The sequence below is a fragment of the Panthera onca genome, chromosome A1, assembly GCF_046562875.1.
Source record: "Panthera onca isolate mPanOnc1 chromosome A1, mPanOnc1 haplotype 2, whole genome shotgun sequence".
Taxonomy (NCBI): Eukaryota; Metazoa; Chordata; class Mammalia; order Carnivora; family Felidae; genus Panthera; species Panthera onca.
In genome coordinates, this window is record NC_138339.1 from 107,612,812 (window position 1) to 107,640,777 (window position 27,966).

A 27,966-nucleotide genomic window follows, 5' to 3' on the forward strand; every position below is an offset into this window, starting at 1 on the left:
ACTCATTTGTCAGAAAAAAAATAAAAAGAATTGGAAAATGAAAATATGAGGTCAGATATATGGTTTTGGAAAAAGCCTGTGCAGGTGAGTTTCTCTGAAGTGAGTCTTCATTACCTTCATGGTAAATTTACACATTTTGTGTCTATTTTATGCACAGTGGGCATCTGATGTTTTTCCTTCTCTGTTTTTATTCCTCTTTTTCTGATAAAACACTTTAAATTTTCTTGGAGGAGTCAGTTTTCCCTCATTTTTTGTGACATGGCCCACAAGGGGGCGTATGTCTCAGACCTGGCCAGAAAGAGTCCTCTGTTCTAGTGGCCACAGTGATTGGATTAATAGTAGGCATGAAATAGTCCATGAACTTTATGCCTTGGGGCATAGATTTTCTGGAACTAATAAGTTGAAACATATGAAATTACCAGTGCTCAACCATTTTCGACCTACATAAATGGCAACTTCATATGTTTCAACCTAATATTTTTTGTTTCTGTTAGGTTTCTAGGGTGATAAGATATAAGCCTGGAGTCTGTGGTGGCACCTTTTGTTATTCAAGGTCATGAGACTGCCTGAGAGCCACCTCAGGAGAAATCAGAATGGAGAGTTGGAGAAAGATTCTTTTTTTTTTTTTTTTTTTTTTTTGAGGTATAATTAACATACAACATTATATTAGTTTCAAGTGTATAACACAGTGATTCCACATTTGTATAAACAGTCGACCCTTGAGCAACACAAGTTTGTGCTGTATGGGCCCACTTATACATGGATTTTTGGATAAATACAGGATAGTACTGTAAATGTATTTTCTCTTCCTTGTGATTTTCTTAATATTTTTTCTTTAGCTCACTTTAGGAATACAGTATATGATATAACTTACAGAATATGTATTAAATGACTGTTTATATTATTGGTAAAGTTTCTGGTCAACAGTAGGTTATCATTAGTTGTTCTGGGGTGTTCAAAAGTTATACATGGATATTTGCCTGTGGGTAGGCACCCCTAATCTCCAAATTGTTCAAGGGTCAACGTATTGCAAAATAATCACCACAGTAAGTATGGTTAACATTGTCAGCATACGTAGTTGCAGAATTATTTTTCTTGTGGTTAGAACTTGTGAGATTTACTATTAGCAACTTTCCAACATACAATATAATATTAACTATATTTGCCATGCTGGACACAACCTCACCATAACTTATTTATTTTATAATTGGAGCTTTGCACCTTGTGACTCCCATTACCCATGTGATCCAACCCCACCTCCTGCTTCTGGCAACCACCAATCTCTTCTGTGTATCTATGAGTTTGGTTTTTTCTTTATCATTTTTTGGATTCCATATGTAAGTGAGATCACATAATATTTGTCTTTCTGTCCCTGAGCTACTTCATTTAGCATAATGCCCTCTAGATCCATCCATGTTATGGCAAATGGCGAGAATTCCTTTTTTATGGCCAAATAATATTCCTGTGTGTGTGTGTGTGTGTGTGTGTGTGTATGTGTGTGTGTGTGTGAATGTGTATCACATTTTCTTTATTAATTCATCTACCAACGGACACTTAGATTGTTTGCATATCTTTGCTATTATAAATAATGCTGTGGTGAATATGTGGGTGCATATATTTTTTAAAAATATAATTATTTAATTTTTTGAAAGTATGCTCCACATCAATGTGGGGCTTGAACTCATCACCCTGGGATGAGAATTGCATGCTCTACTGACTGAGCCAGCTAAGCACCCTGGAGCATATATCTTTTTGAATCAGTGTTTTCATTTTCTTCAGATAAATACCCAGAATGGAATTGCTGGATCATATAGTAGTTCCATTTTTAAGTTTTTGAGGAGTCTTCCCACTATGTTCGGCAGTGGCTGCACCAATTTACATTCCTACCAATCATGCACGAGGGTTCACTTTTCTCCACATGTTCACCACACTTGTTATTTCTTATTTTTTGAAAAATAGCCATTGTAAGAGGTGTGAGGTGATATCTCTTTGTGGTTTTGATTTGCATTTCCCTGATGATTAGTGATGTTGAGCGCCTTTTTATGTACCTGTTGACCATCTGTCTGTCTTCTTTGGAAAAATGTCTATTCACATCCTTTGCCCATTTTTTAATCTGATTTTTTTTTTTTTTTGCTGTTGTGTTGTAGAGTTCTTTAAACATATATTGGATATTAACCTCTTATCGTACAGATGATTTGCAAATATTTTCTCCCATTCACTAGGTTGCCTTTTCATTTTGTTGATGGTTTCCTTTGGTGTGCAGATTCTTTTTAATTTGACGTAATCCCACTTGTTTGTTTTCACTTTGGTTGCCTTTGCTTGTGGTGTCAAATCTAAAAGATCACTGCCAAGACCAATATCAAGGAGTTTGTTGCCTATGTTTTCTTTACGAAGTGTTGTGGTATTAGGCCTTACATTCCAATTTTTAATCCATTTTGAGTTGGTTTTTATGTACGGTGTAAGATAAGGGTCCGGTTTCTGTTTTGCGTGTGGTTGTCCATTTTTCTTTACACCATTTATTGAAGAGACTATGCTTTCCACATCGTATACTCTCGGCTCCTTTGTTGTAAATGAATTGTTCATATGAGCGTACACTTATTTCTGGGTTCTCTCCTGTGTTCCATTGATCTCTAAGCCTATTTTTATGCCAATACCATACTGTTCTGATGATATCTGTGTAATACAGTTTGAAATCAGTGTATGTGATGCTTCCAGCTTTGTTCTTCTTTCTCCAGGTTTCTTTGGCTATTAGGAGTCTCTTGTGGTTCTATACCAATTTTAGGATTATTTGTTCTATATCTGTGAAAAATGCCTTTGGAATTTTGATAGAAGTTGCATTGAATCTGTAGATTGCTTTGGGGACTATGGACATTATAACAGTATTTTTTCTTGTAATCAATGAGCACAAATATCTTAAAGTTTTCAGTGTACAGGTCTTTCACTTCCTTGGTTAAATTTATTCCTAGGTGGGTTTTTTAATGTCATTATAGAAAGATTGATTTTTAATATTATTTGAGCATGTGGATCTAGCTTTGCCTTAAATCAATTTACACCTACAATTTCAGGTAGGTGAACTAAATTCCTTTTAAACTAAGTTGTTTTGATTGGGGTTGCCACAATGTATAACCAGAAGAGTTCTGATTAATATGATATGTAAAGGATAATTTTTCTATCACAGTACTTACTCATTGTTTCCTGTGAACTGCAGAGAATATAGTATAAAATCAAAGATATGATTCTTCCTTACCAGGTACTTACACTGGGGAGATGAGTACATGCACACATGAAATAGCGAAGAACGGTAAAATCTCTATTAGTGTTATTTTCTGATGTATATGAATACTGCAAGAATTTAGGGAGGGACCAACCTCTGTAGACCGAAGTTACTAGCAAAGGCTGCGTGATAGAGGTGCAGCCTGATGGAGGTATGTGTGGGAGCTGGTTAGAGGAAGGAGAGGGGAGAGCTTTTCAGGAGCTGGCTAATAGCAGGAGCAGAGGCACAAGAGCAGAGTGCATGAAGAGCCTGACCTGAATTGAAGAGAAGGAAAACAGGCTGGTGTGAAAGTCGTACGGCTCAGGTCCTGGAGGCAGGGTCAGTGGATGCGTTCCTTTGGTTCATGAAAGGAGGGGAGATAAGAGGTGAGAAGGAGAGAAAACAATTTTCTTTGAATGACAGTCATGTGCATGATCTTTGGCCACATTAAGGGGAAAAAATACTAAGGGACTAGTCTGGAGCTCTCCCATTGGCTTTGTAGACTTTCTAAAGAGTGGAATTGGGGCGGCTCTTCTCCAGTGTAATGAGGAAGTGATGATGTGGGTTATGAGCGGAGAGGGAGTTAGTGGTAGCTAAGCATGGTGTGGTTCGCATTCCTCAGACGTTTAGAGCAAAAAAGAGGAGTTTGATCCTGATGCTGGGCAAAAGAGAATTACTGCTATGTCTTGATTAATTGAATTAATAAGAGGCAAGTGATACTTTAAGAAAATTAATTTGGTAGTGATTCCTTGTGATGAAGAGAGAGTGAAGCCATTTGTTAGGCTCTTATAATAATCCAAGTGGACCAGGAATCTGTTCCGCTAAGAATTGGGGAGAAACGTAAGATGTTTTTAGGGTTAGAGCATTACCTCACAACAGAACTGATAAGAAATCAGTGTGACCTATCTAAGGTAAAAAGCAACAGGTATTTCAGTCTTCCACAGAAATAACAAAACTCACTGACGATTATCCCTGAAATGTGCGTCTAACTTGGACTCTATAGAGCTGTTTCTGCCTTCCCTGTACACAGGACATGTGCCCATTGGCCAAACTTCAGCGTGCCTTGTCTGTGGATCCTTCTGGAACCTCCTGCCCATCAACTACACCTCTTTTTAGCCAACGATGGCTGGGGTCTAAACCTGATCTGCACCATGTCATCCCAAATCACTCATCAGCCACTGCTTTGCTGGCACCACCGACCCTGTCTGCAGTGGCCACTCCTTCCAACACAATGTGGTTCCTTTAAGGACACTTCTGGGCCTGCCAACTGTGCTGAAGCACTTGTTGGAGGAACACTGCAGTGGACAGGCTGTGTCTGCAGAACCAGCGCCTTAACTGTCCTTTGACCCATCTGTGCCCTGGCTCATTTCTGGCTATTTAGTTTCCTACCTTTGCTTCCTTCCCTGGTTCCCCTTTGCTCTTGCTCATTCTCGCTTTCTGTCTTGCTCTCCCTCTCTGTTTCCCTCTTTATTTGTCTCTCTAATAATTGCATAATTAATACAAATAAAACTTTTCCTTATTCTTTTTTTTAATTTTTTTTTAATGTTTATTTATTTTTGAGACAGAGAGAGACAGAGCATGAACGGGGGAGGGGCAGAGAGAGAGGGAGACACAGAATCTGAAACAGGCTCCAGGCTCTGAGCTGTCAGCACAGAGCCCGACGTGGGGCTCGAACTCACAGACTGTGAGATCATGACCTGAGCCGAAGTCAGACGCTTAACCGAGTGAGCCACCCAGGTGCCCCTAACTTTTCCTTATTCTAAAAAATTAAATCACAGATAAGGATCAAGTCCTCTTTGGCACTCTCCCAGTCTCAGTCCTTTCCTGTTTCCCCAGAATTCATCCTTCTCATCAGTTTACTGGGTAGATCTTCTGTGACACAGTTGTGTGCTTCACATCTCCCTGAAGGGAAAGCAATGTTGGAATGTTGTTTATGTGTGTGTATGTTTTTATAGAGATGATACATTGTATGTGTTGTTCTGCAACATAGCTTTCTTCTTCACTCACCACAATGTCTTTGGGAAAGGTTCTATATTACTACATTACCTACCTCGGTCTTGAACTTTCAGATAGTATTCCAGAGTAATAGATACCCCACAGTTTCCTAAACCATTCCCCAGTTGTGATGTTTAGATCATTTTCTAATACTTTAACATTAACAACGTTGCAAGAAAATTCTTAGCAAGCCCTTTTCTTCATATGAGGGTATATATTTCATAAGACTATATACAAGTGAGTGAAATTGCTGGGTCATAGAGTATATGCATTTACATTTGTCAGAGGCACTCTGAAGTTGTTTTCCCAAGTAGCTGGATCAAATTACATGCATGCTGGCTTTTTGTGAAAGTACCTGTTTCCCATCATACCAGTTTGATTATCAATAAACTTTTAAATGTATGTCAGTTTGACTTTCTGTCTTGATAATATATTCTTATATATATGATCTCACTATTAGAGTTTCTCTTCTTAGGCTTCTACTTAGCCCTTCTTAGCAAAGAACCTTTGTAGTCTGTTACTATCTAGATTAGCAATGATCCCCTACAAGGAACCGCCCCCCCCTCAACACACGCATAACCTTCCCACTCAACATAGTTCCAGAACGAACTCCTGCTCATGTGACTATCCTTGAGTGGGTGCGGCCCATCTTGTTCTACTGGGCTTCCAGGTTGCTGACCATTAAGGAAAATAGGCAGGGCAGGAATGAGAGAAAAGAGTAAAAGATGAATTCAAATTTCTTAGTCTTAGAAGTTATAACATGGAGCTCTCCCTGTTAGGGTTGGAGATGTAAATTAATTAATTAATTAATTTTTAATGTTTTATTTTATTTATTTTTGAGACAGAGACAGAGCACGAGCAGGGGGAGGGGCAGAGAGAGAGAGGGAGACACAGAATCCGAAGCAGGCTCCAGGCTCTGAGCTGTCAGCCCAGAGCCCAATGAGGGGCTTGAACCCATGAACTGTGAGATCATGACCTGAGCCGAAGTTGGATGCCCAACCAACTCAGCCACCCAGGCATCCCTGGAGATGTAAATTTAGAAGTCAGAAGCAAAAAGTGGCCAGTGAAGCCTTGACAATGGCTGTGTTTCCAGGAATGAGTAAGTGTACAAAGGAAAGAGGGCAGAGGATGAGTAAGTCCTGAGGCATGTCAACAGGTAAGTGGTGCGATGAGACAAAGAGCCAGCAGAGGGATAGAGAAGGGACTGCCAGAGAAACAAGAAGAATCATTGAATGCAGTGTCACAAAGCACAAGGCTGGGTCCCTTTTGAGGAGTGAGCTCTACGTTGCCCCGGAGGTATCAAGGAGGAAAGGGACATAGAAAAATACACTTTGGTAAGAAGGGGTCATTGTGGAAAGTTGTATATATCTAATAGGCAGAAGGAGCAGAATCCAAATTGTAAGTCAGCAATGAGGATAAGGAGTAGAAGTGGGCAGGGACAATGAGTATAAGGGCAAGGACAGAGATAGGACAGTTGTTACAGAAGCGGAGATTCTGGTGTTTGCCTTTTAAAGCACATTTTTGAAAAAGAAGGAAAGAACCAGTGGATAAACAAAGATAAATGTTGCTTTGATAAAAATACCTAATTATAGAAAAAAGGCATCAGAGAAGAGAAGAAAGAATGTGGTCCAATTTGCAAATGAATGGAAAGCTACTGATGTTTTTGGAAATGAGAAGAGTGTGGACAATATTTCCAAGAGTTCTTAATAGGAATTCAGTGTTGTTGATCTCAGTTCAATACTAAAAAAAAAATCCAGATTTAAAATATCTAGATCCTTAGAATATGCTGATAAAATAACCTTTTGAATAAATAAAAGGCCACGAAATAACATCATTAGCTGGATTTGGGGATTCAGGCATTTGAACTCTTTTGTAAAAAAAGTTTATTTATTTATTTACACTTGATCTTAGCCAAAAGGCCGAGAAGCGATTTATTTATTTATTTAGAAAGAGAGAGAGAGAACACAAGTGGTGGAGGGACACAGAGAGAGAGAGAGACAGAAAGGCAGAGAGACAGAAACAGAGACAGAATCCCAAGCAGGCTCCACACTGTCAGTGCAGAGCTTGACGCGGGGTTTGAACTCACAAACCATGAGATCGTGACCTAAGCCAAAACTAAGAGTCCGATGCTTCACTGACTGAACCACCCAGGTGCCCCCAGCATTTGAACTCTTGAGTGTGCCATCTAATTCCTGAAATTCAGAAGCATCAGAGGGTGGTGAATGACATTCTGCGTCTTCCACTCGGGAGGCCAGCTGGGAACCTGGCTTGTGTTTTCACTCCAAGGTTGGTTCTGGAAGAAGATGTTAAAATTCCTCTCAAGAACTTGCTCTAGATCTAACAAACTTTGGAGTCGGGACATAGTTCTTTATGTATGTTCTGATTATCTCCCTGAGGCGATTTAATTCCATTTCCTTAGTGAATAGTGAAATAAATAGCATTTGTTGCCAGACTTGAAATAAGATGGATGAGTTAAAATAAAAACTGGCTTTTCAAAATGATGGTGTAGCCGAGCCTTTTAAACTCTGACAGAAACAGGGAGAGAATGGAAGTTGGGAGAGTGTCTCTTAACTCCTAGGGGTTTTCCTCCATGAAGGGATCAGGGAACATGAGGGCCCTTCCTGGGCAGTGAGAGATGGGTTGAACATCAGACTAGGATGGGCTCCAGCCCCTGCTGTCTGGCTCATTCTGTCCTCTCTCCATTCCTCTGGAAGTTGGAAGGACTTATCTGATGTCTCTGTTCTGGTAGTCTGGCAGGAGGACAGTGTGTCTGACTTCCAGTTTGGCACTAAATGCAGCTGCGATACCTCTGGCTTTTTCAAAACTGCCAGTGCAGACTCCATCACCAGCTGTCCGAGTCGTTGCTCAAGCATGGGTGAAACGAGGCCACTGTTCCCTTTACAGTAACTCTTACATCCTTAAAGAACCATCAAGTCACCGTTCAGGTTTTTTTTTTTTTCCTTTCGGACAAAAATAATTTAGTTGCTTCGTCTTTCCCTCAAAGATGCACACAGTCATTTTTGTTATTTCAAAAGAATCGAAACTAACTTTGTAATAAGGTCTCTAAGCACCTGATTAAAGTAAAAGCAACTTAATTAGACCTTCGTAGTATATCCAACAAATACATTGAGACTCTATCGACTACTTTTAAAGTTAAATGGCTGCTTGAATACTCTATGTTGACTCCAAGATCCAAATGACAGATATAATTCTCATCTTACATGACAATATTAGTAACAGCAAAAATAAGACAATAGGCTTTTAAGTCAGGCCTAAAAAAGACATAAAGTAATTCACGCAGAAATAAGGGGTGATTGATTTAGAAATTTCAAAAGGAGAAATTTGCTATGACTTTAAAATGACTTTACTATTTGTCCATTTTTGTGTGTGCATTAAACTGAGCTAACAGCTCCTTCGTTTTTATAAATAAAATTTTTCTCATTACTCTATAGTCATAATTACAATGCAGAAAAGCTTTATTAAAATTCTTAGGCAAGGAGACTGGGAAGTACTGTAAATCTGGAGGAAGTGCCTGAATCTGGCACAGTCCAGGGATATATTGAGGATTAAGAAACTAATACTGAGTCATTGATAGCTAATTCTTATTACAAGACTAAAAGACAACAGAGCATTTCAACTTTATATAATAAACTCCCAATTATCATCGACAAAACTTTATTCGAGTGTCCAGTGTGTTCATGGCACTAGGCTATGCAGTAGAAAGTCCAAGAAATTAGATGACAGTGTCTGCCCTCAGAGCCATCCAAACACATACCAGTGAGTCTAAGACGGCAAGTGCTAAATGCCGTAACTCATGACTGACTGAAGCATTCTGGGAAGTCGGTAGTATGGACAGTTACGGAAGCGGGAAGAAGAGTATCTGGACAGACTGAAACAAGGAGAACTGATCCTTGGTGGGGAACTAACTGTCTGTTAGGTCATGTGCAAAGGGACAAGACAAAATTGGCATGATTGATGTGAGCACAGATAGTCATGGAGGTCTCATTTAGTGGAGATTTTTGTTGCTGTTGTTAAAAAACATGACTTAGGTACCTACTGTGTGCTAGTTGCTGGGCATAGAAAGACATAAAGTAAATCCCTCCCAAGGAGGAATTTAAAGTAACAACAGTAGAAATAGTAACTAATCTATAGGATGTCAGTATCATCTGTGAGAGAAATCTGTTGGGAGTGAATTTCCCAGAAGACAGGGTAATAGAAAAGCAAGCTGACAAGAGCTTGAAAAGATTCTGGGGTCACAGAGAATGGGCTAAAATACAGAGCTGAGCTCCATTTTCCAGAAGGAACTGGAGAGGTGAAGAAAAATTTAAAACAGAAGTTTGGTGCTCTAGACCATGCCAACACTCTTGGGAACATAGGGAGTTTGAATTCAGGGACCACACTGGTATACAAAGTCATCCACACCAGGTATCTGGCCTTTGCCAATGAGACCGACTTGAGATCTGGAGATTTCTAGTGTACGACCTGTGTTAGACCGGAGGGTCTCGAGAGCTGGGAGCAAGACTGAGTCAGCTTGTGGCACACACAGTGACTTACTTGACTACAAAAAAGGGGACTCATATATTGTTATTAAATGAATAGTGAGCCCAATCACCCATAGAGGAGGGACCCAGCATATTGCTTAAGTTACAAAGAAAGGTTTCAGGGGGCAATGAAATTTGAGGTGGGTCTTAAAAAAGCTAGGACTCTTTTAAGGAGAAAAGAATAAGGAAATAAGGAGAAAAGAATGAGGAAAGCTTTCAAGGCAGGGGGCTCAGTATGAACAAAAGCATAAGAGGAGGGTTGTAATGCACATAGTATATGTGGGAAATGATGAGGACATCAGTTTGGCTGAAGCAGAGGGTCTGTATAAGCAAATGATAATCAAGTAGATTGGAAAAGTGGATTGGAGCCAGAGTATAGCAGATATCGAAATATCAGGCCAAGTGTTTTGGACTGTATCCTATAAACAACAGAGAGAATTGATTTTATTTTATTTTTTTATTTTGGGAGTGAAAGTCCAGCACTGTTTTGAGACAATTCGTCTGGTATCACTATGTAGAATGAAGAAGGTAGAGGATAGGATTAGAAAGACTAATGCCAGACATAAGGTAATGGGAGCTGAGATTCAAAAATGGTGGGGAAGGTAAGGGGGAGTTGGGGGAGATGCTACAAAGGAACACTTGGGGAGCTCTGCTGAGGTGGGAATGTGGTGTGGGGAATGTCTCCGGTGTTTTACATATGGGAGGCTGAATAATGATGCGAGCATTGCCAGAAATATGAAAATGAGGAGGAGAAGCTAGTTTGGTGGGGAAATAATTAGATTGCGTCCATACGTGTTAAGCCGTGGTGATAATAAAATTTAAGAAAGAAGCCTTGCAGATCATTGTAAATGCCACATCTGAAATTCAGTGAAGGGATTAGGGCTCTGAATATATGTCTGAGAATTCCCCAGGGAGAAGTGAAAGTTTAAGGCCTGAGAATAACGAACTCTGGGAGAATGTGTAGAACAGTGATTGTCCACCCAGGCCATGTATCAAAGTCACTGTTGTTTCTGCCTGCCTCTCTCTTCTGGTAACAGAAGATCTCTTCATTTTCGGAGTCGCCTCTCTCCCTCTCCATATGATTTTGGTGATGGGGGCAGTGGGGGGGGGGGATACAGTTATGGGGTCCCACTTCGCCACCATAATGCAGAGTTGCAACTGAATCTGTACAATCAAAACATCCATCTCCTAGGTGTAGTGACCAGTCCAAAGGTAGGCATGTGACTCACCATCCTTTCAGTACTCAGCCTGGAGATTAAGGTAAAGAGGGCCCAACCCTTTTCTCAGTAATCACTCACTGTGTGGATAATGGAAGCCAGAAGCCCTCCTGAAGTCCTCTTTTCCACCACATAAAGAAAGCCTACCTGATGATGTAGTCACCACAGAGGGAGACAGAGACAGTCTTGATGACATCATTTGAATCCCATTTGAATCCTTAGAACGAGACCTTGCTGAATATAGTTTTACCACATGTCTGCAACGTGCCGCTTCATTTAGAGGCCACCATATTACATGGCGGGTAGGGGAGCACTGACAAATGCTGTTTAGCATTACTTGGCTAAGTTATCTTGCTTATTTGGCTGTTTAGGTCTTTGTGATGATGGAATAGTTCTGTATCTTGATTACATTGGTAGTTATGCAAAACTAGATAAAATGACCTAGATCTATACACGTCTTGTACCCATGTCAGTTTCATGGTTTTGTTATTATACCATGGTTATGTAAGATGTAACCATTGGGGGAAACTGAGTGAAAGTAATATCTTTTAAACTGCCTATAAATCTGTAATTCTTCCTGTAATTTCCTTTCAACTTCCTGTAAGTTGATAATTATTTTAAAATAAAAATCTTAGAAAATTGCTATTTGTAAGAAATAGCATTTTAATAGCATTTAGATTTTTTTCTGTTCAAATTTTTATTTAAATTCTGGTTAGTTAATTACAGTGCAATATTGGTTTTAGGAGTAGAATTCAGTGATTCATCACTTACATTGCTCATCATAACAAGTGCCCTCCTTAATACCGATCACCCCTCTAGCCCATCCCCTAACCACATCTCTCTAACACCGGTCAGTTTCTTCTCTATCTTTAACATTATCTTATAGTTTGTTTCCCTCTCTTTTTCACCCCACCCCTATGGTCATCTGTTTTGTCTCCTAAATTCCACATGTGAGTGAAATCATATGGTATTTGTCTTTCTCTGGCACCCTCCTTTTGCTTACCACAATGTATTCTAGCTCCATCCACATCATTGCAAATGGCAAAGTTTCATTCTTTTTGGTGGCTGAGTCATATTCCATTGTATACAATCCACATCTTCTTTATCCATTCATCAGTGGATGGACATTTGGGCTCTCTCCATAGTTTGACTATCGTTGATAATGCTGCCACAAATGTCAGGGTGCATGTACCCCTTCGAATCAGCATTTTTGTATCCTTTGGCTAAATACCTAGCAGTTCAATTGCTGGGTCATAGAGAAGTTCTATTTTTAACTTTTTGAGGAACCTCCATACTGTTCTCTAGAATGGCTATACCAGTTTGCATTCCCATCAACAGTATAAGAGGGTTTCCCTTTCTCCACATCCTTGCCAACACCCGTTTTTTCTTGTTGTTAATGTTAGCCATTCTGACAGGTGTGAGGTGATATTTCATTGTGGTTTTGATTTGTATTTCCCTGATGGTGAGTGATGTTGAGCATCTTTTCATGTGTCTGTTAGCCGTCTTTTTGGGAACAGTGTCTATTCGTGTTTTCTACCCGTTTCTTCACTGGATTATTTTTTTTTTTGGGGGGGGTGTTGAGTTTGATAAGTTCTTTATAGATTTTGGAAACTAACCCTTTATCAGAAATGTCATTTGCAAATATCTTTTCTGTAGGCCGCTTTTTCATTTTGTTGATTGTTTCCTTCGTTGGTAGGAGACACAATTAAATATAAAGATACAGAAAGATAGAAAGTTAAAGAATGGGAAAATAGATTTTATGCAAATAATAACCAAAGTTAGTTAATATGTGTATTAATATCAGAAAAAATGCACTTTAAAATAAGAGGCATTATTGTGATATAATGGGAATCACTCTGTGGTGGTAAAAACTTTACTGGGAAACTATCTCAAAATATATAAAGCAAAAATTGACTTAATGAAAAAGAGAGAGAGGCAAACCCACGATCATAGTGGGAGATTTTAGCATGCCTTTCTCAATAACTAATGGACCAATCTTTTTACAAAATTCAGTAATAATGTAGATCTGCATAGGGCAGTAAATTGATATGTGCCTGAGATTATTATTTCCTTTCAGAAGAATTGAGAAACATTAGAATAATATACATAGACATAAAAAAATACAGGACATAGAGTAAAGAAAAGAAAGTAGTTTTATTTATTTATTTTTTATTTTTTTATTTTTTTTTTAAATTTTTTTTTCAACGTTTTTTATTTATTTTTGGGACAGAGAGAGACAGAGCATGAACGGGGGAGGGGCAGAGAGAGAGGGAGACACAGAATCGGAAACAGGCTCCAGGCTCCGAGCCATCCGCCCAGAGCCTGACGCGGGGCTCGAACTCACAGACTGCGAGATCGTGACCTGGCTGAAGTCGGATGCTTAACCGACTGCGCCACCCAGGCGCCCCAAGAAAGTAGTTTTAGAGCAAGGAAAATCCACAAGTGGTTCAGGAGTCCCAAATCAAAACGTGGGTGATGGTAAGTTTATGTGTTCATTTATTATTTAAAGAGCATCATAAAGTGCCCCCCATATGTCTAGCCTTGTACAAAGAGTAGGCACTCTGAAGAACAGTGATTATATGAAGAGGAAAACTGTTCTAGATTCTCCCATTTAACCTTTTCAAGACCATGACAATACAAGAGAGACAGCAAAGAATTAAATACCAGCCAGTTCTGAATGCTCCACAATCTTGGGAGGAAGAGAGTCTAAAAAAGGCAGAGAGAGAGAAAAAGTAAAGGCTGGCTGAGTCAGCACAGCCCTTTTAAATATTCCAGTCATGTGGTAGTGTGAAGGATGATAAAATCGTCCACATCTCTGTTTATCCTTTTAACCAGGTATAGTGATCTGGTCACTAGCAAGTGGAAGTGGCCACTTACATGTCCCTACGTCTGGTCAATGGTAACATGGTAACAGCCTTTTTTCTGAGGGTGGCATGAAATGTGTGTGTGTATGTGTATATGTGTCCATCTGTGTGTCCTTTGGGTAAAGAAATGGAGAAGAGCAGTCAGTTTCTTCTCTCTAGAGGCCAACATTCCTATGCTGTAAAATTTTTGTTTGAATTTTTTCCTCAACTAATAGGCGTAAAATTGGACCACTGGTATATCAAGGGTATGGTTTTATTTCCTTTGAGAGAAAGAGATCAAAGGAATATAAGAGAATTCTTTTCTATAACTTCACATGGTTGCTTCCTCAGTTTTTACCACTGTTCCTTCCTATTAGGATTTTTCTCTGAAATTTCTAAAATGATCAAAACTAATAAAGTAGCTAAGTAATTTGAAGCTTTATCAAAGACTGGGCCAAGGATTCATCTCCAATTGTATTTTCTGTCTGAACTTACGGTCAGTTAAGCATATGACTTTGGCTCAGGTCATGATCTCACAATTCTTGAGCTTGAGCCCCACACTGGGCTTTGGGCTGACCACTCAGAGCCTGGAGCCTGCTTCAGATTCTGTGTCTCCCTCTCTCTCTGCCCCTCCCCTGCTTGCACTCTCTCTCTTAAAAATAATAAATAAACATTAAAAAAATTTTAATGAAAAACTATGAATTGTCCTATTATCAGATTCCCTTGGGGAAACTTAAACTCCCCTTCTAAGTAAATTCCCCTTTCCAGTTTCTACTCTGCCACTGAAATTTTAGTAGCTTCTTTAGCATTCCCTAATCTTAAATCTCTCATTTATGTATACAGATTAAAAAAATTCACTGCATTACAGTATAAATAAGAGATTTACTCCAAAATATGTGCTTGTGAAATCTTTCAAATATTAGGCTAAAAAATCCTATAAGCACAGAGGTTAAAAAAATACCTTAATTACAAAGTAACAAAAATCAGGCTGACATGAAAATTCTGTTACAATATTATATATCAAAAGACAATGAAGAGAGTCTGTAGTGATAACAAGGAAAGATTGTGTTTTCCAGATTTTGTACCCAATGGTTTTTTACATAGGAGAGAGAAATAAAGACATTTTATTGTATGTAGTAGCATTTTTTTTTTTTTTTTTGTAAAATTATTGATAGATAAAGCAGAACTAAGACCTCAGGAGTGAGAAAGTATGAAAAGGTATGAGTTGCCATTGATCGAATTAAATAATCTCAAAAGAGGCATTATGTGGTGTAAATATAACACAATAGTAATAATCCAAACTTCAAACCTCACACTTTGTTAGCCAAAGCTGAAAAATATGCGTGTAAAAATAAATGGGGGTGAGCAGTGACACCAGCTCAAACAAAGCTGCTTGTAACCAATTGTGATAGACCTTGTCACTAATTTACTTTGAAGAAGTTATATGGTATAGTATAATAACACAATAATAATCTAGACCTCAAATCTCAGACCTTGTTAGGAAAAATGGAGAACTAGTAGGGGAGGAGAAAGAGGGTTAAAAATGTGCTTATACCAACAATGACATACTGCATACCAAGAGAGAGGGGAGTTGTATTTAATCATTAGTCCATGACAATAATGAAAAGCAGACCAACTTTAAGCTGGTTTTATTCTTGTTTTCAAATTCTCTAAGCCATTTAAATTTCCTGAATCCTTTCGGACTGTTCCCACTGACCGCCCTCTCCTATGCCGATGGTCTCAAATAGAGAAAATTAAATATATTTTGTAGTCTTAATTTTAACAGAAATCTGGGTAAGTTAAATAATGCCTTTAAATATGAGTGCTGATGGCATTTGAAAGAACTTCCAAAAACATTGAGAAAGTTAAAGTAAAAGGGAGGAGGGGAAACTTGGGGTAAATGGTTGTGGAGTAATGAAATTATGTGAATCACACTACAGGTAATAATTAAAAGAGTTAGATAAAATATTTTAAAATTCAATAAATTGAAGGGTCTGTGAAGCATCTGAAATAGAAGCCAGAGGAAATTTTCTCTTGAAAAAGAAACTGCAACTGGAAGGCTTAAGAATTTCAAGGTTGTGATTTGGCCTGAGAAGGGCTTGGCCAAAAGTTGATTCCTAATCCCCATGGCTACAGAATTAGAAAACCACAGATGTAAACCACTGCCTTACCATCTCGAGGTGTCAGATCACAGTTCAGCTTTGAAAAACTAGCTGGAAGTTTAAGGAGAAATTCAGGGTGGGACAATAATAAGGAGTGAGACCAAAATATGAGTATAAACACTGCCTAGATTCCTGCATGATAGCCAAATTACCCATGTGTGGGGGATACATCAAAAAATACAAAGATTTGTAACATAGAGCTTAAAAGGACATCTGTGAATTTATTGCCTTTTTTTTTTTTTTTTTGTAAAGCAAGTACATTTTTCAATCGTGTGCATTTTGGACAGGATAAAGCTGAATATTTAGAGCTTGAGGACAGAGCCTGAGGATGACAGCTTATCTTGAAATTGGTTGGAGGGTGGGTTGCCTGGAAGCAAGGATACTTTAGGGTGATGTCTCAAATATAAGTGTAGTATCTGTCCAAATTCTTGGATGACTGAAATTACATAGGCACAGGATGTGCCCCAGGCTAACACAGCAATTACTACAAACTATAAGATTAGAACAAATGTATCAGCAGTTACATAACCTAGGAAACACTAAGTTTCCAGTTCCATTCCAGGCAAGTGAATTACCCAGTAGAACAAAAAAGCAACAATCTGCAGATGAACACAACAGAATTCTAAATCACTACAACATTATTATATAATGTCTAGTTTCCAACCATATATTACTAGACATGCAAAGAAACAGGAAGGTATGATTCATATCCAGGAAAAATATGAGTCAATAGAAAATGACTTCAAATGGGTCCAGATGTTGACTTAGCAGCCCAAGACTTCAAAGCAACTATTATAAATATATTCGTAGAATTAAAGGAAAATGTGTTCAATGAACTAAAAATAAATGTTCTTGTTTGTCAAAAATTTTTGGCAGTTGAGATCTTTTTCTATTCCATATAAATTTTCAAATCAGCTTGTCAGTTTCTGCAAAAGAGACTTCAGGGATTTTGATAGAGATTATACTGAATCTATAGATCAATTTGGAGAGAATTGACATTTTAATAATATTGAGTCTTCAAATATATGAACATGAAATGTCCCTCTCGGCTTCTCTAGTTTTTCTCAACATTTTATAATTTTTGGTGTACAAGTTTCCCACTTTTTGTTAAATTTATTTCTGAATGTTTTGTTCTTATTTGAATTTCTAATTCTTAAAAAAATTGTCTTTTTTGAGTTATTTTTAATTTTTTACTTATTTATTTTTAAGTAAGCCATATATATATATAAAGTTGCATGTTCTAATCACTGAGCCAGCCAGGTGCCCCAAAATGGATGCTTATTTTGAGGATTTAATTTTTTAAGTAGTTTCTACACTCAGTGGGGAGCTCGAACTCACAACTCTGAGACCAAGAGTCAGATGCTCTACTGACTAGGCCAGCCAGGCACCTAATTTTTTTTATTTCTAATTGAAATGTTGTTGACATATATTATATTAGTTTCAGGTGTACAACATAAAGATTCAGCAATTACATACATTATAAAATGCTCACTACAATTAGTCTAGTTACTTTCCATTAGTGTACAAAGTTATTACAATATTATTGATTGTATTTCCTACGCTGACTTTTCATTCCATGACTTAACTGTTTTATAGTGGCAAGTTTAGCTCTTACTGTCCTTCACCCACCTTCTTCATCTCCCTACCACCTTATCTCTGGCAACTAGAAATTTGTTCTCTGTACATATGAGTCTGGCTTTGTTGTTGTTGTTGTTTATTTATTCATTTGACTTGTTTTTTAGATTCCACATATAAATATAATCATGTGGTATTTCTCTGTGTGACTTGTTTCACTAGACTAATACCCTCTAAGTCTACCAGTATTGTCACAAATGGCAAGATTTCATTCTTTTCTTCAATGACTGAGTAGCATTCCTATGTATATATATATGGCACATCTTTTTCCATTCAATTATTTCAAACAATTTTTTTTCAGTGTTTTATTTTTTTTTTTTGAGAAACAGAGCATGAGCAGGGGAGGAGCAGAGAGAGAGGGAGACACAGAATCTGAAGCAGGTTCTAGTCTCCAAGCTGTCAGCACAGAGCCTGACGCGCGGCTCAAACTCATGAACCGTGAGATATGACCTGAGCCAAAGTCAGATGCCTAACCAACTGAGCCACTGAGGCACCCCTATTTTTAACTTTTTGAGGAAAATCCATACTGTTTTCCACAGTGGCTGCATCAGTTTGCATTCCCACCAATAGTGTAAGATAGTTTCCCTTTCTCAAATGTATCCTTGCCAACATCTCTTGGTGGTTGTGTTGTTAATTTTAGCCATTCTGGCAGGTATGAGATGGTATCTCATGGTGGTTTTGATTTGTATTTCCCTGATGATGAGTGATGTTGAACATCTGTTCATATGTCTGTTAGCCATCTAGATGTCTTTGGAAAGTGTCTCTTCATGTCTTCTGCCCATTCCTTAACTGGATTATTTGGTTCTTGGGTGTTGAGTTTGGTAAGTTCTTTATAGATTTTGGATACTAACCCTTGAACAGAAATGTCATTTGTAAATATCTTCTCCTATTCCATAGGCTGCCTTTTAGTTTTTTGATTGTTTCCTTTGCTTTTTATCTTGATGAATAGTTTGTTTTTTCTTTTGTTTCCCTTGCCTCCAGCAACATGTCTAGTGAGTAACTGTTCCAGCTGAGGTCGTAGAGGTTGCTGCCTGACTTCCCTTCTAGGATTTTGATGGTTTCCTGCCTCACATTTAGGTATTTCATCCATGTTGAATTTGTTTTTGTGTTTGATGTAAGCAAGTGGTCCAGTTTCATTCTTCTACATGTTGCTGTCCAGTTTTCCCACCACCACTTGTTGAAGAGACCATCTTTTTTTTTCCATTGAACATTCTTTCCCGCTTTGTTGAAGATTAGTTGACCATATATCTGTGGGTCCATTTCTGGGTTCTCTATTCTCTTCCATTGATCTATGTGTCTTCTTTTGTGTCAGTACCCCACTGCCTTGATGACTACCCTTCTGTACTATAGCTTGAAGTTTGAAATTGTGATGCCTCCAGACTTGCTTTTCTTAGAATTGCTTTGGCTATATGTGGTCTTTTATGATTACATACAAATTTTAGGATTGTTTGTTCTAGCTATGTGAAAAATCCTATTGGTATTTTGTAGGGATTGAAGTAAATGTGTAGGTCGCTTTTGGTAGTATAGGCATTCTAACAATGTCTGTTCTTCCAATCAAGGGCCATGAGTTTTTCCATTTCTTTGTGTCCTCCTCAATTTCTTTGATAAGCATTCTGTGGTTTTCAGCATACAGATCTTTGACCTCTTTGGTTAGGTTTATTCCTAGCTACCTTATCATTTTTGGTGTAATTGTAAATGGGATCAACTCCTTGATTTCTTTTTTTGCTGCTTCGTTATTGGTGTATAGAAATGCAATAGATTTCTGTACATTGATTTTTATATCCTGAAACTTTGCTTAATTCATGTATGAGTTCTAGCAATTTTTTTGCACAATCTTTGGGTTTTCTACCTAGAATATTCTGTCATCTGCAAATAGTGAAAATTTGACTTCTCCATTGCCAATTTGGATGCCTTTTGTTTCTTTTCATTGTCTGATTGCTAAGACTAAGACTTCCAGTATTTTGTTAAATAGTAATGGTGAGAGTGGACATCCCTGTCTTGTTCCTGACTGTAGAGGAAAAGCTCTCAGTTTTTACCCATTAAGGATGATATTAGTTGTGGGTCTTTCACAAATGGCCTTTATGCTATTGAGAAATGTTCCATCTATCCCTACTTTGGTGAGGGTTTTTATCAAGAATAGATGCTATATTTTATCAAATGCTTTTTCTGCATTGACTGAGATCTTTGGTTCTTATTCTTTCTTTTATTAATGTGGCATATCACGTTGATTGACTTGTGAATAGTGAACCACCCCTGCAGTCCAGGAATAAATCCCACTTGATCATGGTAAATAATTCTTTTAATGTACTGTTGGATTAGATTTGCTGGTATCTTGTTCAGAGTTTTTGCATCCATGTTCATCAGGGATATTGGCCTGTAATTCTCCTCTTTAGTGGGGTCTTTGTCTGGTTTTGCAATCCAGGTAATGTTGGCCTCATAGAATGGGTTTGGAAGTTTTCCTTCCACTTCTACTTTTTGGGCTAGTTTGAGAAGAATAGGTATTGACTCTTTTTTAAATGTCTGATAGAATTCCCTTGGGAAGCCACCTGACCCTGGACTTTAGTTTGTTCAAGATTTTTTACTACTGATTTAATTTCTTTGCTGGTTATGGGTCTATTCAAATTTTCTATTTCTTCCTCTTTCAGTTTTGGTAGTTTGTATGCTTCTAGGAATTTGTTCATTTCTTCCAGATTCCCAGTTTGTTAGCATATAATTTTTCATAATATTCTCTTAAAATTGTTTGTATTTCTGTGGCATTGGTTGTGATCCCTCCTCTTTCATTCCTGATTTTATTTATTTAGGCCCTTTATCTTTTCCTTTTGAGAAGTCTGGCTAGGGGTTTTTCAGGTTTGTTAATTTTCTCAAAGAATCAGCTCTTAGTTTCATTGATCTGTTGTGTTTTTTGTTTCTTTGTTTCTATATCATTTGTTTCTGCTCTAATCTTTATTATTTTCCTTCTGCTGGCTTTAGGTTTTATTTGCTTTTCCTTTTCTAGCTCCTTAAAGTGTAAGGTTAGGTTGTGGATTTGATACTTTTCTTGCTTCTTGAGGTAGACCTGTGCTGCAATATACTTCCCTCTTAGGACCACTTTGCTACATCCCAAAGATTTTGGACTGTTGTGTTTTCATTTTCATTTGCTTCCATGTATTTAAAAAAAATATCTTCTTTAATTTCCTGGTTAACCCATTCATTCTTTAATAGAATATTCTTTAATATCCATCTGTTTGTGGTCTTTCCAAGTTTTTTCTTGTGGTTGACTTCAAATTTCATAGTATTGTAGTCTGAAAATATGCATGGTATGATTTCAGTCTTTTTGTATTTGTTGAGGGCTGATTTGTGACCCAGTTGTTATCTCTTCTGGAGAATGTTCTACCTGCACTCGAAAAGAATGTGTATTCCACTGCTTTAGGATGAAATGTTCTGAATATAGCTCTTAAGTCCATATGGTCCAGGGTGTCATTCAGAACCATAGTTTCCTTGTTGATTTTCTGTTTACATGATCTGTCCATTGTTGTAAGTGAGGTGTTAAAGTCTTCTACTATTATTGTATTATTATCAATGAGTTTATTTATGTTTGTCATTAATTGATTTATATGTTTGGGTGCTCCCAAGTTGATGGCATAAATATTTATAATTTTTAGATTTTCTTGATTGATAGACCCCTTAATTATGATCTAATGCCCTTCTTCATCTCTTGTTACAGTCTTTGCTCTAAAATCTAGTTTGGTATAAGTATGGCAACTCTGGATTTTTTTTATGTCCATTAGCATGATAGATGATTCTCCATCCACTCACTTTGAAACTGCAGATGTCTTTAGGTCTAAAATGTGTCTCATGTAGGCAGCATATAGACGAGTCTGGGTTTTTTTTTTTTTCTCTATATCCATTTTTTCTCTCTATATCTCTATGTGTTTTAATTGGGACATTTAGTCCATTTATGTTCAGAAATAAACTTTTGAGAAATATGAGTTTAATGCAATGGTGTTACTTGTAAAGTTGGTGTTTCTAGTGATGTTCTCTGTTCCTTTCTGGTCTTTGTTGCTTTGCTCTCTCCCCCCTTCCCCTTCCAAAGAGGGGTAATGTTTCATTACAGGGGTAATGTTTCTTGCAGGGGCTGGTTTAGTGGTCAGAAACTCCTTCAATTTTTGTTTGTCTCGGAAACTATCTCCCCCTCCATTCTGAATGACAACCTTGCTGGATAAAGTACTCTTGATTGCATATGTTTTCTGCTCAGCACATTGAATATATTATGCCAGTCCCATCTGGCCTGCCAAGATTTTGTGGACAAATCTGCTGTGAACCTGTTATCAGATATTTTAAAAATTTCTATTTGATTTCTTCTCTGACCCATTGTTAATTTAGTAGTGTGTTGCTTAGCCTTCACATATGGGTATTTCTTCCAGATTTATTCCTATAACTGATTTCTAGTTTCATAATTTTGTGGTCACAGAAGATGCTTGATAAAATTTAAATCTTTTCAACTTTATTCAGATTTATTTTATGGCTTAACATGTGGTCTATCCTGGAGGATGTTCTATGTGCATTTGAAAAGAATATTTTTTGCTCTTTTTGATTGGAATATTCTGTATATATCTGTTAGGGCCATATGGTCTAATATGCCCTTCAAAGCTATGTTGCCTTGTTGATTTTCTATCTGGATTTTCTATCCCTTGATGAAAGTGAAGTATTAAAGTCTCCACTATTACTGTATTATTGTCACTTTCTCTCTATGTCTGATGTTTGCCTTATACATTTAGGTGTTTCTATGTTGGGTGCTTAGATATTTACAATTGTTAGAATTTCTTATTGGGTTGACTTTTTTATTATTATATCACAACCTTCTTTGTCTCTTGTTATGGCCTTTTTTAAAAGTGTGTTTGTCTGATGTAAGTATTGCTAGCCCAACTTTTTTTTTTTTTTTGCATTCATTTGCTTAGGATGTCTTTTTCCATTTTTTCGCTTTCAGTTTCCTTGCATCTTTAGGTCTGAAATGAGTCTTTTGTAAGCAGCATATAAATGGACTTTGTTTTTTTATGCTTTCAGTCACTCTATGTCTTTTGATGGGAGCATTTAGTCCATTTACATTTGAGGTAATTATTGATAGGTATATACTTAATACCATTTTGATAATTGTATTCTGGTTGTTTTTGTGGTTTTCTGTAGTCCATTTACATTTGAGGTAATTATTGATAGGTATATACTTAATACCATTTTGATAATTGTATTCTGGTTGTTTTTGTGGTTTTCTGTTCTTCTCATATTTACTTCCCTTGTGATTTCATGACTTTGTTTAGTGTTATGTTTGGATTCCTTTCCCTTTATTTTTTGTGTATCCGTAGAGGTTTTTGGTTTGTGGTTACGATGAAATTGATATACAACATCCTGTGTACATAGCAATCTATATTAAGTTGTTGGTCTTTTAAGTACAAATGCATTCTAAAAGCAGTACACTTTTATTTCCCTCTCCATATTTTATGTATATGATGTCATATTCTTCATCTTTTTATTTTGTATATCCCTTGACTAATTTTTTTAGGTATAATTTATTACTTTTATCATTTAACCCTCAAACCAGCTTTATAAGTGATCTACTATCTTTACTGTATGTTTGCTTTTACCGGTGAAGTTTTGCCCTCTTATAATTGTCTGAGTTGTAGTTAGGATCTTTTCTTTTCTGTTTAAAGAAGTCCCTTTAACATTTCTGGTAAGGCCAGTGTAGTGGTGATGAATTCCTTTGATTTTTGTGAGAATTTTTTTTATGTTTGCTTCAATTCTGAATGATAATCTCGCTGAGTTAAAAAGTCTTGGTTGCAGGTTTTTCTCTTTAGCACTTTGATTATATCACACTACTTACTTTTGGTCTACCAAATTTCTGCTGACAAATCAGCTAAGAGACTTAGGAGGTTTCCATCATGTGTAACTAGTTGCTTTTCTGTTGCTGTTTTCCACATTCTTGCCTTATCTTTAGTCTTTGACATTTTTGTTATGTGTATTGTTGTTGTGTACTTCTTTGTGTTCATCTTGTTTGGGGCTTTCTGTCCTTCCTGATCCTAGATGTCTTTTTCCTTACCCGGGTTAGGGAGATGTTCAGCTATGATTCTTCAAATAAGTTTTTTTGCCCTCTTTCTCTTTTCCTGGGATCCCTATAATATGAATGTTAGTACACTAGATGATGTCACAGAGGTGTTTTTATTCTCATGTTTTAAAATTCTTTTTGTCCCTTATCTTCAGCCTGGTTGCTTTTTTACTACCCTGTCACCCAGCTCTCAGATCTGTTCTTTTTCATTCTGTCATCTGCTGTGGATTACCTTTATTGTATTTTTTATATAAATTATTGTTTTCTTTAGTTCTGACTAGTTCTTTTTTACATTTTCTATCTCTTTGTAGTTCTCACTGAGTTCATCCATTCTTCTCTCAAGTCCAGGGTATATCTTTATGACTATTACTTTGTGTTCTTTATCACATGGATTGCTTATCTGTGTTTTATCTTTTTCTCTGATTTTTGTCTCATTACTTTATTTGAGTCATATCCCTCTGCCTTATTATTTTGTCTATTTGTGTTTGTTTGTATCTATTACATAGATCAGATATGTATCCTGGCCTTGAAAGTAGTTGCCTTATGACCTCTGATGCCCAGTAACATTCTCCCCCTGGTCACCAGAACCAGATGCTCCAGTGGTGTACCCTTTGTGAGCTATATGCACCCTCCTACTGTGGCTCAGCCACAACTGTTAAGGATGCCCTACTTGGCAGGGCTGGAAGGCAGGAATTGCTCTTGAAGGTGCTTCCTTTGCCTGGGGCTGCCCCCTGAATGTGATGGGTTTGTGATGGGTTTTAAAACTGCTTTTGAAGGTTGCTTGACGGAGTGGCCAGTTCAGCAGCATGGGCCCAAAGGAGAACTTGTGTTAGGGCAAGCAGTGTTAGCAGGGTAGCTGGAGAATGTCGGAATTGGTTCCACAAGCGTCCAGCTAGTTAGGCTGCAGGAGGCCAAGAAAAATGGCACCCCCTGGCACCTCTCTGCCCAGAGAATGCTCCTATAGATCCCTGCCCTTCTAGCACATGCCCTAAAATTAGTCACGAGATCTCCTTCGTATATACTCCAAGTGCTTTTGAAACTGCTGCTTCTTTCTTGTGCCTCTGGCTACGTGATATATAGCATGGTGACCCTTTAAGAGCAGAGACTTAGTTTCCTATACCCCTCTGGTTCTCCCAGAGTTCAGCCACACTCATTCTCAAAGCCATATATTATAGAAGCTCCTCTTCCCCATGTAGGTGCTCAGAGCCAGGGGTATCCCACTTGGGGCTTGATCCCCTTGCTTCTCAGGTTGTGCCTCCACACCTGTAATAGCCCCCCTGCTTATGAGTTGCCACTATACTGGGGGTTTGGTTCTTTACTGGGCCTCTTTCCTTCCTACCCTTCTCATAAAGCCTTTCTCTTTATGCCTTTAGCTGTAAAAGATCTGCTGTGCCAGTCTCAGGTTGTTTTCAGAGTAAATTGGATTATATATAGTTGTTGCCTCTGTGCATCACTGGGAGAAGGTGAGTAGGATTTTCCTATTCCATCAACTGCCATATTGCTGTTAGTATTTTATTTTTGATGCATTTATGAATGCAGTTGTTTTCTTAATATCCTTGTCAGTTTGATTATTTGTTGTATGTAGAAATAAGATTGATTTTTATAAATTGATCTTGTATCCTTTGATTTTGCTGACCTTCTTTATGAGTTCAAATACCCATTCTGTATGTGGTTTCATTAGAATTTTTTACAAACAGGATTGCATTGTATGCAAATAAAGTTTTACTTCTTTCTTTACAATCTGGGTGCCTTTCCCCCCCCCCCCCCCCACTTTCTCTCACCTGACAATACCGTCTAGAACATCTATTTTAATGCTGAGTTGAAATGGGAGCAGTACACATCCATGCATTCATTGTTTGTAATCTGAGGGGTGAAAATTCAGACTCTTAACATTAAGGGCAATATTAACTTTAGATTTTACAGAGATGTTCTTTATCAAGTTGAGGAAGTTTCTATTCCTCATTTTATGAGAAATGGGAACTGAATTCAGTCAAAAGTTTTTTTGGTGTCTATTGAGGGGATCATGTAGGTTTTATAATTTATTCTTATAATCTGCTATATTGAATTAATTATTTTCTCCCTTGCATTCTTTCTTCTTTTTATCCCCCTGTCCTTTTATTTCTTTTAATGGTATTCTACAGGACCTCCAATAATCTGGTCATGGAGCAGCTTTGTCTTATTTTTGATCTTACAGGGAACACATTTAGAGTTAGTTTACTATGTAAAATCTTCCTCTTGGTTCACCAAGCTGAAAAAAGTCCCTAACATAATGTTTTATGAATTTTTAATGAAAGATACAACTTAACTGACTTAGATATTTTCCCCCATCATTTGCTATAGTCATGTCAACTTTATATTTCAACATATTCATGTAGCAAATTACATTGATAGATTTTTCTGATGCTAAACCATACCTAAATTCTTGGGATAAACTCTGAAAAATGTAATTTTGAATGTACTATTGTATTTAGTTATTTTTAAAGTAATTTTATATACACATTCATAAATAAAATGAGTATATATATTTTTCTTCTTTTATTGTTATTATTTGATTTTTGAATCATAACTGCACTGGACTCATGCAATAAACTGTGCAGTTTGTACAACTCACTTGTTAGACATTCTTGGCTTTTTGGAAGGAGAGATCTTCGGCCATCACTTTAATTTCTTTAATGTTCACTTAGTTCAAGCTTTATTTTTCTTATTTTATCAAATTTGACACTTTGTATTCTTCTAGATGTATCCATTTAATCCAGATTCAATTGAACAAATGACCAACTGGCAATATTCTAAGGGGTTGCAGTACTCTGGAAACACTTCCTGACTAACAGGGATTCCAACTGTAAGACAGAATTCATTGCAAGCATTAGTTTCTCCCTTACCCTGTCCTCAGAAAGAATGTCAGAGCCCACACCGTAATAGAAGATAGTATTTCTGTTATAATATTAGATGTGATAGAAAACTACACCTAAAGAATCATGTGGTAAATCAGAAAACAAATTGTGGCATGCTTGGATTTTAAGGAAAAGTGAAAAAAGGAAAGGCTGGTTAGAATTATGGTAGAGGCAGAAAAGGAGCCTTCAGGATTGTGGCAAAGACTGGGAAGAATGGGATCAGGGGGAGGTGAAGGCATCCAGCATAGTCTTCGTGAGGATCGAGGTTGTATCTATTCTGCTAGTTTTATCCTCAGACATGAAATAATGGTATTTAGTTGTGTTGAATGAACTGACAAATTAAAGGACCCCTCAGATAGAGGCATAACCATAGAAATGGATGCTGAAAAGTTTTTATTTAAAGACGACTTGACTAATGGCCTGTTTTCCTGTAAAGAGGGCAAAATTTTTATAGAGAAGAGGTGTGAGCTTCCTAGACAAAAATGTTTGCCCGGCAATATTTCAAAGCTATGAGCTTTGTCTGCATTCTATGAACCTAGAGCTTGCTAATTTGAGATCTATTTCACACGTCCCAGGAAGAGAAGAGTTAGGGGCATCGGGGTTTCCCATTTGTCCTCAATGGCCCCTGGCCAGACCTCTCCATCCTGGGGTGTTGGTGTCTGGAGGTCGGTGGCTGACTTGGCAAGCTGGGCTGCCAAGGCTGAGTGTGCTCCCAAGGGTGCCGCCAGGTCCTTTCCCTGGAAATGGAGGCCCCTAGGGAGGTTCCTATAGTGCATCTGGGGAACACAGAGCAGGAGACGTTGGTCCCTATGGATCTAGCATCCTTCTGTCCAGTGATGTTCAAAATGTGGACCCGATGCCAGAGGAGCTTATAGGAGACACCGCTGGTGTGGGCCACCATCCACCCTGCCTAGTCCTGGAGGGAAAGTGGGGGTGGGGACTCTGGAAACCTGGTAAAGCAAGCTTGGCAGCTGTGAGGGCTTCTCCCTGGCACGGCTGGCACTGTGAAAGCTCCCTGCTGGTGGTAAGTCACCATAGTTTTCCAGGCCAGTTGTTACAGGTAGGCTTCCTAAGGGGAAGACCCTGGAAGTAGGGTCTGCACATGTTCATAAGGGAATAAAAACTTTTTATTTAAATGTGAGCTAAGGGCAATGCCCTTAATATGTTTAACCCAAACCTGGGTTCAAGGTCAGATTTTCCATTTGTGTAACCTTAAACAAAGGCTTATACTTATTGGGCCTTTTTCATCACTTGTAAAAGGAATTGTTGTCCCCTCATCAAGATTAAGTGAGGAAATTTATACAAAGCATTGATCCCTGTGACTAGTTTGTGTAAGCACTTAATAACTGC